General features: G+C 40.5%; 1 protein-coding gene and 1 long non-coding RNA gene across 6 annotated transcripts in view; one reads left to right on the top strand and one right to left on the bottom strand.

Annotated features, from left to right (window-relative positions):
• Window positions 1-15,946, bottom strand: part of LOC5569994 (coiled-coil domain-containing protein 186) — a 249,268-nt gene that overhangs the window by 39,070 nt on the left and 194,252 nt on the right. The gene's annotated exons all lie outside the window — the stretch shown is intronic.
• Window positions 8,414-9,150, top strand: LOC110678528. Its single transcript, XR_002501684.1, has 2 exons — window positions 8,414-8,782; window positions 8,842-9,150. It is a non-coding gene; the product is annotated as an uncharacterized LOC110678528 (long non-coding RNA).

Genomic DNA, 15,946 nt, shown 5'->3' with positions numbered 1-15,946 from the left:
ATTCGCTAGATGGAAGGCAGTCGTGTTTCAACCAGCGAATCCCCGCTGTAGTGTTCTGTGAAATTTTCAGCTTTTTTCAGAGAGCATTGAAAACCATATAAACTCTTTTTGTTTCAAAAACGTACAGATCCGGTCAGTGCTCATGTACGATTAGTTGGATAAAATTGGAAAATTGGTGTTTGCCACTGTGGTGAATCTGAAGAAACATAGTAGGCCCGACGTTCAGACCATCAGTTTGAAAACTGAGATCTGAACGTCGGGCCTACTATGTTTCTTCAGATTCACCACATCTCCCTTTCTTCCAGATCAAAGTTGCTTGACAAAGTAATCTCGCTGCCAGGATGGTCGACACATTATACGAGGAGGGCAACTGCAATCTTCAAGCCAACATCACAGCCTCCCGGACGCATTGAAATGTGGGTGCTTAGGCTGCAACCGTTCAAGTTTAGGATTGTATATAGGCCTGGTAAACAAAATATAGCAGATTCATTATCTCGGCTATCTCTAACGACAATTAACGAAGACGTAGACAAATGTGATGATCAACTCTACATTAGCGCCATTACAGATTCAGTGGCTGTAGACGTTTCGGAAATTAAGAATGCAATCATTACTGATCCAGAAGTTATCAGTCGATATTACTTTGCAAACTAAATATCATTAAACCCTAAGATAGTTTTTCATTTAAATGCACAACTTTATAAATTAGTGAATAATATCACAGCCACTATAGGTTAAAAACTGCCGGATTCTTTGTTAGTGGTTAAATTTGTTGTGAAATCATGGGTATCGCAAGAATAATGGTTCAACATTATTTATTTCAATAATCGATTGATTATGACCTAATTTTTTGTTGAAAAATTGAATTTGGACGTAAACAAACATTTTCAGTGACATTTTTCTCGTTCTTCCCCAGCGATCTCTATGATGGTGGCGCATTATATTTGCCTATTCAAACATTTTAAAATTTTGAAACGCCCTAGTGCACACCAATGAAACTATAAGCACAGATAACAGATGTTTATGCTACACGCAAAAAAATTGTGCGGTAAAAACTACCATTTTAGGGGGTTAATTTAAGCGCTCGCACCGGCAATTTTCAGCAGACCAGAAATGCGCTTGATTTTACCATGTCTGTAGTCGAAATCAGATTGTTGTAAATTATTTCTGCCAAATATATCAGTAATGTTGTGGAATGTATCGTAAACATAGTAAATTGGTCTGAAATTCCATGGTAGTTTCAAGAATGGGCGTAGTCAGCTAAAATAGTAATTTTTACCACAGAATTTTTTCCCGTGTAGAACAAAAATCTTCTGAAAACTTGTGTAAATATTCAAACTAAAACACGTTGAAAACACTAGCGCCGCCACGCAACGTATTGCTCACGCTAAGAAAATATAATACTAGTTGGCTTAAATATCATACTAAAATCATATTCGATCTATTCACTCATTGTGATGCATATCGGCGTTATAAGCTTTGCTAGTATAAACGGGTTTTATTTCGGTCAATGTATTTTTGGATATTAATCAACCAATGTATAAAGCTCTATTATCCTATAAACTGTTTATAAATAGCCATTTTAGTGCGGTCGATGTAATCAAAAATAATCGGAAACTGTTTCTTATATTATTATCAACACATTTATTAGTTTTATAAGGAACTGGTCTATATTGCTACTATTTACAGCTGCTTTTTCAAATTTATTTTGCTTCCCGACATTGACTGATCCGGTCTCCTGCGCAATGCCACTTCGATCTCGCAAAATCCATCATGCTCGGTGAATTCAGTTCCTGAATAGTGTCCCGATTTTTTTCCGATTTCTTCACGATTATCGCGATGGGTTTCTTCCGCACAAAATCAACTGAAAAGGTTTCATATCACGTTTACTGAATGGTTTAAATATTATAGCCAGCCAACTTACCTTTCAACAGCTTTTTCGGCTGTAATTTGTACAGTTTTACGACACGCTGGAACTTCGGAAGATTTCCTTTATTTGAGGTTGGTTTGTTATTTTGTCTCCAAGAGTTTTCACATGCTGCTGAACAGGATGAAAACATACTCTGGGTATTTAGGCACCTTTTCGTGAATATTATGATATTTTTAATGAACGCGACGCGACTTACTTGAATAGCATGAATTAAGTAACCGAACAGAACGAGATTGATTTTGCAAAAGTCCAAAGAGTAGCATGGGTGGCTACATATGCATGGTAAAATATATAAAAGAAAAATGCATGACAAAGTATAAAATAAAATAATCCAGAGAATATTTTTTAAGTATCGCAACGATTAAATGAGGAAAATGTTTGAAAAATAATAATATGCATGCTAACTAGTATAATCGCTTTTCTCCGTGCTGCAATCAGTGGTGAATATACACAGAAAGAAAAATCCATGTAAATTTCAGCGTAAAATCATGCACATGAAGTGAATGCCAGATATGTCGCAAATTTACACGTCACATCGTGTAAAATTACAATACCATCATGTAAGTTTCCGCTACACATCGTGTAATCTAGCATGGATTGAACTGATTACGCGACAATTCGCATAAATTTACATGATGTCGATGTAATTTTACACGACGTGTCACGTAAATTTGCGACATATCTGGCATTCCCTTTATGTGCATGATTTTTCGCTGAAATTTACATGGATTTTTCTTTCTGTGTAAGTATCTTGAAATGTTTCATATTCACCACATACATTGTTGAATATATTTGTTTCAGTGTATGTTCAATCGACGCCCCTTCGCATTCGAGACAACCTTTATGTTAAGTGGACACACCATTGTTATGTTGTGTGTTGTCGAGTTTGTTATTGTGTATATTTTGATGTGAATAAAATTATTCGTTCGTGTATCGTCAAGCAGTACACAAGTGTTTGCTCTTTCTCCGGTCCGTAAAGTTCCTTTCTCGTCCCGCTGTTGTGTAGTGTTTCCACTGTGGTGAAATTAAAACAGGTTATCGGCCCAGGGATGGACGAGAAAGAGAAAGTTGCCGCGTTCGACGGTGCCGGCTTCCACAACTGGAAGTTCCGGATGGAGACCGTCCTCGACACGTACAATCTGCTCGATTGCGTCCACCGGGAGATCGCCGAGATCGACGAGTTGCGTGAGATGGCCACCGATTCCGCGGAAGTGAGATCCGAGAAGTAAAAGCTAATGGTGGAACGAAGAGCCGCAGAGAAAAAGTGTAAGGCGATTATTGTTTCGGCCATCGCGGATAATCAGCTGGAGCTTGTGAAAGACTGTGCGAATCCAAAGCAAATTTGGGACACGCTAAAGGCGGTGTTTGAGCGTTGCGGTGTTGCCGGGCAATTGTTTATTCAGAAGCAGCTCCTACGGTTAAAGTATGAAGAGGGGGCTGCTGGTGGTTTGCCGGAACACTTGCTGAAGTTCGATCGGTTGATTCGCGAGTTGAAGGAGAGTGGTGCGGCAGTGGAAGAATCCGACGCGATATGCCATTTGTTGTTGACGATGCCGTCGTCGTTCGATTCGGTGGTTACCGCCATAGAAACGCTTCCAGGTGGTGTGACACTGGCGTTTGTGAAGAAGCGGTTGCTTGATGTTGATATGAAGAGGAAGAACTTTTTGACCCCCGAAGCCGAAAGTGAAGATGTCGCCATGGCCAGTTGGCATGTGCGGAGAAAGTTGCGGTGTTTTCGTTGTGGAAAAATAGGGCACAAGCAAGCCGATTGCCGTGTGCGTTTGCCCGTGAATCCGAGTGAGAGCGAATTTGTGAAACGACGGAACAATAGAACAGACGTAGTTATTGAAGAAGATCGTTCCTCGGATCGTGCCGGCGTTTGCTTCGTTGCGTCGAAAGAAGAAGAAGAAGAGCTGGTGAAGGTACAGTGGTTCCTAGACTCTGGTGCGACGGATCACATGGTGAAGGATCCCAGTGTCTTCAGAGAAATGCGACGATTGGAGCAACCGGTGCAAGTGAGTGTGGCGAACGGCGAGAAGATGTTGGCGGAATTCTGTGGCGATGTGGTGGTGCACGCTGTCGTCGGCGAGAAAATGAAGAAATGTGAAGTGAGAAATGCCCTGTATCTCCCCGGTTTGAGCCACAACTTGTTTTCGGTGAACCGTGTGGCGAGATCAGGAATGCAAGTGAACTTCGCCGGTGATAGAGCGGAAGTAGTGAAGAATGGGACAGTAATGGCTGTCGGGCACTACACAGGAAGACTGTATGAGTTGGAGGTTTGGTGTGAGTGCAACCGACGAAAAGTGGTAGAGGCCATGCCGGCCGGAAGAAATGCAATAGTGGCGAGGTGCAACATGACGGCGAGGAGTCCGGAGCTACCGTTGAACGGAAAAGAGGAAAATGTTATGAAGATAGAAGAAAATCAAGAACAATTAGTGCAGAGTAGAGCAGACACGAGAACTGGAGTGAGAAGACGGCGTAGAAGGAGTCGCCGTAGGAAGAAGTGTTTTTAGACAATGTTAGAGACGATTTGGAGATATGTACCTCGATGTTTGTTAGAGAGAAATTGAGTTGTTTTGTATGAGGTTACTGTTTTTGAAGTTGTATGCGTGTACGATGTTTTGTAATTGTGCCAAGATTTGGCGATCTGTTGTAAGAGTAGATTTTTTGAGTACATGACGAATATGATAATAATGATGATTAGACTATCGATGATAGGAGCTGTGATAGATGAACTGTGACTCTCGGGTTGTCGACATGAGAGAGGGTGTTGAATATATTTGTTTCAGTGTATGTTCAATCGACGCCCCTTCGCATTCGAGACAACCTTTATGTTAAGTGGACACACCATTGCTATGTTGTGTGTTGTCGAGTTTGTTATTGTTTATATTTTGATGTGAATAAAATTATTCGTTCGTGTATCGTCAAGCAGTACACAAGTGTTTGCTCTTTCTCCGGTCCGTAAAGTTCCTTTCTCGTCCCGCTGTTGTGTAGTGTTTCCACTGTGGTGAAATTCCAACAGACATCACAATGGGAACTTAGCGATAACAGCGCTACCACGATGTTGCCACTTGTGTTTCCGCTTAAAATCACCATTAATTGTATTACACAGTTTTACAATCGGACTTAAACATCTGTTATCTGTGCTATAAGCATTTTAGACTCTTTAGTGCACACTACCGCCACCAACACTCAGAAATAAAAACAGTCGCAGAATTACTAAACTATTTTCTATCTGGTTCTCTTTCATTCTGCTGTGAATTTCTACACTGAATGTCATTTCACCTGAGTTGAAGCTTAGCGATGCTTCAACCCAGGTGAATTGACAAATAGGAATAAAATACCCTCCAGAATGAAATAGAGGCAGATAGAAAATAGTCAAAAATTACTAAAATTTAGTAATTCCGTGACTACTCGTGTAGTTGCCGGTTTGCCAAACACAGTAATTTTTGGCATTGGGCGTTTATATTCACGTGCACGAGAAAAATATTTATTAAATATAAAATTATTGTTTGAATCAATAAAATGCACCGTTTGAAACAAACTAGAACTCTGTTGTTTTTATCGCGATTTTCTAGATGAAATTTGTTGCTGGATTTGACAGATCTTGAAGCTTGAATCAAACTGAAAAAGTGGTTTCCAAGAATCACATTAAAATAAACAAATTTACTAGTTGATTCAACCGGGTTTTTCAGTTTGATTCTGGTCTTATACTATTTTATTTATTTATTATTATTCTATTCTATTCTAAGTGCTTGCACAGCCAATATTGAAAAGCATCCTGGATATTTAATTTTATTTATTATTATTGAATAAAACTCTTTCATGCTTTCTTGTTTAAATGTATTTATGATTGAAAATATTGTATCCATGACAATTACCGAAATTAATTTCCCAAACTTCTACGATCGAACAAAAGTTGTATGCTGCCGATAATGCTTCCTTTTGAATGGGAACTTCGGACCATAATGTGCACTTTTTCCATGCAGAGTTCACTGGAAAAATGGAATATTTTTGGATCCAGGATCAGCACATCCAAAAAAGTTTGCGAAAATCAATCTTACCGTTTCTGAGTAATGGGGAAAATGAACTATGAATCGAGAAGCAGCTCTATCATTTTTCATTGCTTTTATATGGCTGGTTTGCGAATCTGAAAAATAAGAGCATGATAGATACATAACTAAACACTAGACAGGCAAGTAGTGACCAACACTACAACATCTAGCCGTTCAAGACCAGGACGTTAGGCAACGATTTGTCGTTTCTATTGTGTTGTTCACACATATTGACTTCGCAGCACCAATCTGGAGTTCGCCGGTTGGACTTCCGAAGCGAAGTTTTGAACGAACTAACTGTCATTGCTCTGCCGGCTCGGCTTTTATCTCGACTGTTTTTGAAAACAGCCCAACATCACGTCGACGGAAGAAGTTTCACCATGTAACGCTCCGCTTACAACCAACGGACAGAGCGTTGCATTGCTCAGTCCCCAAAATACCGGAATGAAAAGTTTCTTTGAAACCTGCGAACGACTTACGCGCCACTCCAAAAGGAGGTCGTTGGCGGAGTTTATTTCAGGGATGCCCGGCCTGAAACTCTCAATCTGTGGGCGAGTTAATCGAAACGTTTTCCAACCAATATCCTATCTAATCTTATTCAAAAGTATCATTCAAGATCATTTTAGAAAACCTTTATGTAAAATATGTACAAACACAACCTACTCTCATGGAAGCGCATATTTATTTCGTTTTAAAATTTGAAAAACCTATTTATTCGCCACGCGATTCCTTGCATTTAATTCATGGATCATTCCAAAACCTAATTCCTGTCTAGCTAGACCTACTTGAGCTCATTTCAATTTGTTATTCTAAACAGTGATCACTGACCTTAATTTGAAGACCCTTTACTTTTCATCTGCAATACGGCCGTTAGCAGCTGTCCTCTACGACGAGACGGGTGACGAAGTCGGCACCTGCCGCAGGTTGCTGTCCTGACTATCCCGAAAGCTTGTTTTGTTGTAACGCGTGCACAACTCGATATCTCTCGCGGCACGAGAGGTTAGAATCAGCCGTCGTCTCTCACGCTAGTAACGAGAGGTTAGATTCAGCCGGCGGCCAAGAACAGCTTGATTCGAGCGAATTTTCCAACGGGTGGTGGGTGGTAGGTCGGCAGTCTCGGCTTAAATGTCCGCCCGACACCAGGGAGAGCAGCGGTTGGACTACTTCGGTACGGAAGCCACGTGGATACTCGCCGATACTAATCTGCACCACATTTCAACTTATTCGCGGTTTCTAACCTTTTCCGCTCTCGAATTAGAGGCAATCGGTGCCCCGACCGGGCTCCCACGTTAATGGGAAACCTATCAACGTGATTTTAGGGTCTTATTTCACAGGTTGAATACATTTGAATCACAATTTGTCTTACCTGGGTCTACGTCTCTTCAACCTAAATTAGTCACTAGTGCCTTTCACTAACTTTGAGCACACAAAGGATAATCTTCTGGCAATGGGAATAAATTAGCTTTACAATTTTATAATGATTTCATGGCACTTACTCTTCTTTTAAGGTTCTAAAATTCACCACAAAACAACTGCAAAGAGATTTACTTTAAAACTTTAAGCTTTTCCGACACCGAACTGATCACTCCAAGCACTTCAATAAAAGTGATTTGATTTTACAAATGGCTTTTCCTTTCAGGTCCCGTGACCTTGGACCAGCCAATCAAATGAAATTGCGTCGTAATATTTCAAATGTAAAGATTTGTCTGCATTGTTCTTGAGTGATCCAATCACGGCTTGTTACGTCGTGGAAAATTACAGTTTCTATTTTTCCTCTTTCTCTCGCCTACACATTGGGTACACCATTCGAGCAGTTGGGATGGGAACATTGTTGAAAGGTTCGAGTAGCTTAAGCCGTTTGCGATGGTTGTATATTTAAAGGCGAGTTTAATTAATTTAATACTTAGGGTTGTACTCTTACCGTTACATTCGACCATGCCAATTTAATAAAAATTTTGAAATGAAAATTTCAAAATTTTTATTAGGTTTCCATAAAATTGTATATTTTAAATTTACAGCAATCAGAGTTAAATGTAATTTAATCATAATCTGAAGGTTCTTATTATTTACATTCTCAACTCAAAACTTTGTTTTTAAAAATTCATATTTCATTACAGTTACATTATTACGTGGACTAACTTATTCAATTGCGTAGTAAGATCAGCTTTCATTATCATCCCTTCTGTTAAACCATTCCTTGTGACGACCTTTACGGGTGTTCACTTTAATATTCTTACTCACACTCTCACACATCGAAAACATAAATTTCTTACTCCGTACTTCAACGGAAAAAAATCTCAACAATAACTCCGTATACTTACGGAAAATCTCATACTCAAACTTAAACGATCATTACTCCAGTTACAACTGGAAAAAATACTGTGTTTGACTGACGAATTTCATTCATACTCGACTCATTCATACACTGATATTAAAACTCCATTATAATTTATGTGCGAAAACCATATAGAAGCAGGTTTTCTGCCTCCAACAATCTTTTATGTGCCACTTTTAAATTTTATTTGTGGACAATAAATTTCAAAGTCTATGCATGTGTATACCACTAGCATTGCAATGCATTATAAAGGTTACATTAGTACAACCTATTTAAGCTGCCAATATTTTTGAAGAGCACAAACTTGTATACCAACGGTTGCAAAAATGTATCGCCATCTTATTTCTTCGCTGCTACTGTACGAGTTTTCCCAAAGTATTATCATTAACAGTAATACACATCGCATTTCAGCCAAATATGTGGATGTTCAGTGTATTATATCTGGGATAGCAAGAATAAGTTGTAAGTATTATAAAATGGTTGAAACATTACAGATTAATAAGCTATTTTTTATGTTACAGCTGTCCAAAAAAATGCAATCGCGTCGGAATCAAATTCTAAGACGATGAACTCCAATGAACATGTATCCCGCTCATGCAATGACTATTGGTTAAATCATGCGATGCGCTGGACGCAATGGAAGAACACAGTGGTCCCACATTCTCCAGCAGCACTCGTACAGACTCCCACGCTCTTGTTGGTATCATCCCCGTAGCTGCTAACATCAACACGACCAGATAATTTACTATTTCGTGGATTTCTAACTGGATCCCGTTAGAATATGTATTAACTTTTATTCTCCTTAATAAATGTGTATTACTGTATGCGTATTTGATTTTCATCATCATTTTTTTACAAAAAGAAAAATCGTAAATTTTTTCGACTAATTCATTTATTTACTACTCGCGATCACAGATAAAATATATTAGCGTGATCGTTTGAAATAAGTTGCACCTGCATTTGCTTTATGTGTGCACTGCATTTAAAAATGAGCGTGACAAAACTTTTGTTTTTTATGTGCGTGACTAATTAATTGCAAATGCCAAGCTTGATTGCAAAAATCTATGGGTGCTGCACATAAATTCCAATTGGAGATTGAGTTCAGTGTACGCAATCTCAATTTTCTGACGCGCCCTACAATTATCCGATGTAATTCAATCTAATGCTACTACGCCTGCGCTTATACTATACTATTCTAACTAATTCTAAGCATAACGTCTTCGCTTTCCGACGGCTACGCTCATGAGAGTGAAAGTTTCTCTCAGTCTCTTTTTCGCCGAACTGTCAAAGTTTGTTTACTTCTAGTGAAAACCAGTCGTGAAAATGTTTGGATCTACAAAGTTTCGTGAATTATTTACTATTGCTGATCCCGGATATCGAAACGGACAAAGAAATTTTGGAGGTATTTCGACTACAGCGAACGACAGCAGCAGGTAAGAGAGTACCAATCGAGAAGCTAGGAATAGTATTCCGCAGCAACAAGCTACCAAGCCGTGTGAGAGTTTACTCGGTCATAACGAAGGTGGAACCATATGTTACGAAGGCATTCATGTGTAACTCATGCCTGCGCTACGGACATATTGCCGGGAACTGCAAGAGCCGAAAACGTTGTGGAAACTGTGGTGAGTCACATGAGGAACTGCCGCAGGACCAGGAGTGCCCCAATCAAACAAAGTGTGTTCATTGCAAAAACAACCATAGATCACTTGACATGAAGTGCCCGGAACGCAAAAAGCAGAATGACATCAAGAAACTAATGGCCAGCAAGAACTTAACCTACCAGGAAGCGCGAGATGAATTTAAGATAGTCGTGAGCAATGGATTCTCCCTGCTTGGGACAGCAGATGAGTTCCCGTCGGTCTACGAAAGCTTTTCAAACGTACTGAAAAAATCCAGCATCCAAGGCGGCAAAAATACAACACAGCAGACACCAGCAAGAACAACAGACAATCGCGACGGAGTACCTGAACAGAAGGGAAGGAATCTAGGAGCGGTGAAGAAGCATTCGCATCCGAGGAGCAAAAAGCCAGAAACTAGTTACAGCCAGGAGAAAGAAATCTCCGAAGATGGATTCGAAACGGTAAGATACTCGAACAAGAAGAGGAGGACGGACAACGAAAGCAAGGCGCAGGAAAAAACTCCAGAGAGCTCAAATGTAATGACGATGGAAAAACATCTGGAGCTGAGGAAACGATGGGAAGACAAAATAAGGGAAATCGCGCGACAAAAAGAAGAACTGCAATCCACAGTTGGAAAAACCTACAACACACTCTCCCAAGCCATTGAGGCTAAGGACGAAAACGGATACTATACCGTTCTTGAAGTAGTCAGACAACTATCAGTTCTCATGGGGTGTGCCACCGAGGGTTTACCCGATGCCACTATCGAAGATGGCGACATTCAAGATATTGCAGAGTAACATCCAAAGTCTAACGAAGAATAAAAATGAACTAGCGCATGAGTTACATGCGAAGATAGTAGATGTAGCTTTATTATCAGAGATATGGACTAACGAAAATACTATAGCTTCAACAAATATAACAGGTTATCATAAAATTCTCAAATCACGATCAGTAGTAACAGGCCTAGGAACAGGCGGAGGTGTCGGTATATACCTTCGCGAGGTCTACAATTATACACCACTAGAATTGACCACTAGCGAAATGTTCGAGGTTATCGGCATTAACATTCCTAGTAAAAACCTAAATATAGTCTCGGTCTATATAAACCCTAGAATAACAGTATCAGAACTGATGTTAGGTGTAGAAAAACTGTTAGCTGAAACACAGGCACTTAAGAACTTGCTGATAGGAGGAGATTTTAATGCCCACAATGAGGCTTGGGGTTGTGTATCGACGAATAGCAAAGGTAAACTTATACTGGAGGCCATAACACGTACCGAACTGCTGATCTTAAACAATGGCGAAAAGACGTACAGGCCTACGTCCTTAAGAGGTACCCCCAGCGCAATCGATCTAACTCTATGCACACCGGATCTGTTCAACGAGCTGGTCTGGAATGTGAAGGATTCCACATTTGGAGGCTCAGGCCATCTAATTATAGCTATTGAGCTAACAAAGACGCAATCCAAAAAGCAACGGCCAATATACAACCGCAAAAAGATTAACCAGGAGGTATCGCACATCAGCGCAGAGCAACTGGAGTCAATCACGGATCTGGAACGTATAGTCACCGACACTATCAACAGGAATAGCGGATTTAGCGATTTCGTCCCAAAATACTACTGGAGCGATGAACTCTCCCAGCTTTACAAGGAAAAGGAAGAGTGCCGTCGAAGTTTCAACAGGCTTTCCAACGAAGAGAATCTCCTGAAGTTACAAAAGGCCAAAGCGATCTTTCTACGCAAGAAAAAACAACTCATGAAGGAAAATCTTGCCTCCATCACAAAATATATTGATCCTAGGGACACGAAGGCAAACTGGGGTCTAGTGAGGAGATTACGTTACAATCACGACAAGAAGGACAAGAATAACATCATACTTACAGCGAGGGAGAAAGCAGCGGAGTTCCTAGAGGGACACTTCGGGCCAACACAACCAACAACACACCAAGAGAGACCAACAAACGCGCCACCTGCAGAAGAGCTGCTCAACCTGGAACAATGGAACAACATCATTCAGAAAAAGAAGGCCAACTCTGCGCCTGGAACCGACCGCCTGACATATGAAATTCTGAGGAACCTAAACACGCAAACAAAACAAAAAATCGTCCAGGAAATAAACGCTTACTTTGCCGCGGGCAACATCCCAGAAAGGCTAAAAGAGATCAAAATAGTTCCTATCAAAAAACCCGGCCGTGATTCAGCAGAGGTATCATCATACAGACCGATTGCATGTCTATCAACGATCGTTAAATCAGCCAACACCGCAGTACTTCTTCGCATACAACAACATGAAAAGGAGAGACAGCTCCTGCCGGAGTTGTCGTTTGGGTTCAGGCCAGGAAAATCAACCGAGGATTGCCTGGAGTTCGTGACTAATCACATAATGGCTGCCAAAAGGAACAACATGATAAGCATAGCTGTATTCTTCGACTTCTCGAACGCATTCAACACTGTGGACGTAGACATCCTTGTTGATATCCTGACCAGAATGCAGTTTGCAGAAGAAATCAAAATATGGGTCGAGAACTTCCTGAAAAATCGAAAGTTGGTAATGCGTACAGAGCAGGGGCTAGTATCAACTATAATCTCAAGAGGACTACCGCAGGGGGACGTTTTATCGCCCACCCTATTCAACCTTTACACCACAGAGTTACACGAAACTGAACCAAACGAAGGAAATGTCGTAACTGTACAATATGCAGACGATTTCGTAAAGATTATTAGCGGAAAAAACCTTGAAGAGGTCAGGGTGAGGGCTCAACAAGCCATAAATAGTTTTGTGGAATGCAGCGACCGCTTAAGATTACAAATCAACGAAAGTAAGACGAAAGCTATTGTTTTTCAACTAAGGGAGACTACGCTAGATCTCAAAATCAAAAACGTACCAATAGAGTTTGTCAGGTATTACAAACATCTAGGAATCTACGTAGACAGCAATCTGAACTATGGCACGCACGTAAGGGAGCTCAAACACAAAATTAAGGACCGGCAAAATATGCTGAAAATCATCGGTAGCATAAAAAAGGGCGCCACTCCAGAAGTGATGGTACTATTCCATAAAGCACTATACGATAGCTTCCTAAGGTATGGAAGTTCAATCTACGGCAGCACATCAAAAACTTACCGGAACGACCTTGACGTAACACACCGACAATGCCAACGAATAGCTACAGGGTGCTCAAAAACAACCCCGATCAACACCCTAGCTGCCCTGGCAAACGAAGAGCCACTAGAACTGCAGCGAACATACTGGACGAAGAAAAGGATAACACTGCACTTCAGAAAACAAGACGCTGTTTATCGCCAATTGAAAGGACTGGAGAATGTCGATCCAGACAACAACAAGAGGTATACTTTTATGGAAAAAGTATACAGGGACAACGCAGAGGAGATCAGCAATGTCTATGAGCAAATATCGCCTGAGAAATCGTTCGACATCACAATCCGGCACCAAATTGAAGGCATGCCAATCAACAAAACAAAAATGGCTCAATCTACAATGCGACAAATAACTCTGGAATACCTGAACAAGGAATATCCTCTATGGAGAAGGGTATATACAGATGCCTCAAGAACAGCGGACGCCTGCGGAATCGGGGTCTACGAATCCGAAAACAACATAGCCATCAGTCTCAAAATGGAACACCATTCCAGCATCATGACGGCGGAACTCATAGCCATACGGATCGGTCTGGAAGAAATCGCAAAATTAACCAAGGAGAACACAGTAATACTCACCGATTCCCAATCAGCATGTTATCTTTTGGAGAACCACCAGGAATCCAAAACATGGGACAGTCTGACTGGAGAAATTTGTAAGGAATTACAATCTACAGGCACCGTGCTCCAATGGATTCCTGGGCATGTAGGACTGGACGGCAACGAAGCAGCGGATGCTTTGGCCAAAGCAGGAGTAAATAACAATGCAGTTATCGTCAACAAGCTCCTCTGGAACGACGTAGTATTACGATACAAGAAACAGCTTGCAGAAACAACGGATGAATGGTACAACGGTATCGTAATGTTTCAAAATAAAGGGAAGAAGTTCCACGAACTGTTTCCCAGCTTCCCGGAAAAGCCGTGGTACTGGGCCACCAAATTCAATGGGGAGGAGGTCCGAACTCTGAACAGAATACTAGCCGGGCACGATTATTCACAATTCTGGTTAGCTAAAATGCAACTGGCTCATTCGGAAGAATGTGAACTTTGCAATGTAATCAACACGACGGAACATATGTTACTGCACTGCATAAAATACACCCACATCCGAAATCACTTCGATTGGGAAAACCACAGACGCCTACAAGATCTAGTACGTGACAAAGAAGGAGTGAAAATCGACGAGTTGGAAAATATACTGAAATTTATTCGAATGTCAAGTCTGAAGGTTTAGACGGTAACGTCTAACCGTAACAGCAACTGGCGTTTATGAGGCATAGTCCCTCGGGCCAAACGGAAAACGAAACTCCAACAACAACAACAACAACTATTGCTGGAAGGATTTACGCTTTAACTGGATGGAAAAATACCTGGACTGACTACTTGATACCTGATGCTGATAGTACACTACTTCTCAAAGGAAAAACTACAAGAAAAAGAAGGATGGATGGAACCTCTTTGAACCTGAAACTACGTTGCATCTACAATTGAAGAACCGGATTATGGAACAGGAAAGTGTTTCGTTACTTACATACGTACAAAGCTATTTCCCTAAGTGAATCTTAAACCTATCCTAAACTACTATGTGCAGTGCTATATACATATAGTTCGCGAAGAACTGTAGTGGCTATTGACCTGCCTATTGGTGTTTTTGTTGCTAGACGAAGAATTTAGTTCTAACTGCAGTTGTTTATGTACATAGCTTTACAAACAGATCCAAGAAATTAACATATTTTTCTTTTCAGTTCAGCCCAACAATGAGTGGAAACAACTTGTGACATCACTACATTGCGGTAACCTTTTTTGTATTCTATATTAATTTCTCGAATCGTTTTAGGATCTGACTGGCCTATGGTGAGAGATGGAAACAATTCGACACCTACTCAAAATGGCTCAACCGTTACACCTCGATGGAGTATTTTCTCATTGGAATTTGTAATTTTGATTTGTACATTGCACTTCCCGGCAAGAGTGCATTCATAGCTATGGGAATATTTTTTTTACTATCCTTTCTTTAAAAACGAACCATGGTATGTTCCCGGAATCCTTTTTCCTTCCATATCCTCGAGAACATAAGTGTTCGATCCTACCTTTTTCCTGACCTTCACCTTGGTGTATTTATTTGCGAATTTTCCTACCCAATTTTTCTCTTTTGACGATAAATTTACATTTTTCTTATATACGATATCTCCTTCTTCATATCCTTTTTTTGAATTTGCTCTTAGATTGTACGCTTTTGAGTATTTCTCATATGCTTTCAAGATATTTTTGCGCGCTATTTCACAGAGTTTCCTTGATCGTTCGTTAAGCTGCTTTTCATCAAGTTGTTCCTCATTTTGAAGTTCCTTCAAATGTTCATATTCGTTTCCAAGGCTTATCATGTTTTTACCGAAATTAATAAAATATGGGCTAAATCCTGTGCTTTCGTGCACTGATGTACGAATGGCTTTTGCGATAACGTGAATTTCTTTATCCCAATCTCGATGGGAAGAGCTTTCATTTAGAGCACACCGGATGGCAGTTACGATTACTCTATTAACCCTTTCAGTAGGGTTCGGTGCCGGATGGTAAACCGCTAAGTTCCAATGGCTCACGTTGTATTTATCAAGCAGTTTTTTAAACTCGCGAGAAAGAAATACGGTTGCGTTATCACTAATACAGATTTGAGGTGCACCGAATAAAAGGAACACCATATTTTCCAAAAATGTGCAAACAGGTCCGGCTGTTGCACTGCGCATACACTGGATAAGAACAAATTTAGAGAAAAAATCTGATATTACTAATGCCCAAACATTACCCTGTTTCGATCGCGGATAAGGACCTAGAAAATCTAGTGAGATCAT

This window comes from Aedes aegypti, chromosome 1, assembly GCF_002204515.2.
Source record: "Aedes aegypti strain LVP_AGWG chromosome 1, AaegL5.0 Primary Assembly, whole genome shotgun sequence".
Classification (NCBI taxonomy): Eukaryota; Metazoa; Arthropoda; class Insecta; order Diptera; family Culicidae; genus Aedes; species Aedes aegypti.
This window is presented reverse-complemented; position numbering and strand designations above follow the sequence as displayed.